At 47.9% G+C, this 282-nt stretch overlaps 1 protein-coding gene across 1 annotated transcript in view; it reads right to left on the reverse strand.

Annotated features, from left to right (window-relative positions):
• Positions 1–282, reverse strand: part of LOC119590427 — a 21,897-nt gene that overhangs the window by 16,530 nt on the left and 5,085 nt on the right. The window lies entirely within an intron of this gene.

The raw sequence follows: 282 nt of genomic DNA on the forward strand, positions 1-282 counted from the left end.
TTACGCAGCACCCACTCAGCAAAGATCGAAGTCCGAAGCAAGCCATCCGAACGAGGCGCTTCATCCGAATCGCCAAGAAAGCGACGTCGCAGCACGAAAGATATTTATAGCCGTCGAGAGAGAACGCTACCGTCATCGAAACCGTGTGTGTGATTTCACGGTTGGTGGGTATTGTTGACCACGTGCTTGTTCGTTATAATTTGCTTTTTGGATTTTGTTGTGGTTTGTAGTGTTGGAAAAATGGATAGGTTGACAGGCCGACAGATAGATTAGACGGCTTGC

This window comes from Penaeus monodon, chromosome 27 (assembly GCF_015228065.2).
Source record: "Penaeus monodon isolate SGIC_2016 chromosome 27, NSTDA_Pmon_1, whole genome shotgun sequence".
Classification (NCBI taxonomy): Eukaryota; Metazoa; Arthropoda; class Malacostraca; order Decapoda; family Penaeidae; genus Penaeus; species Penaeus monodon.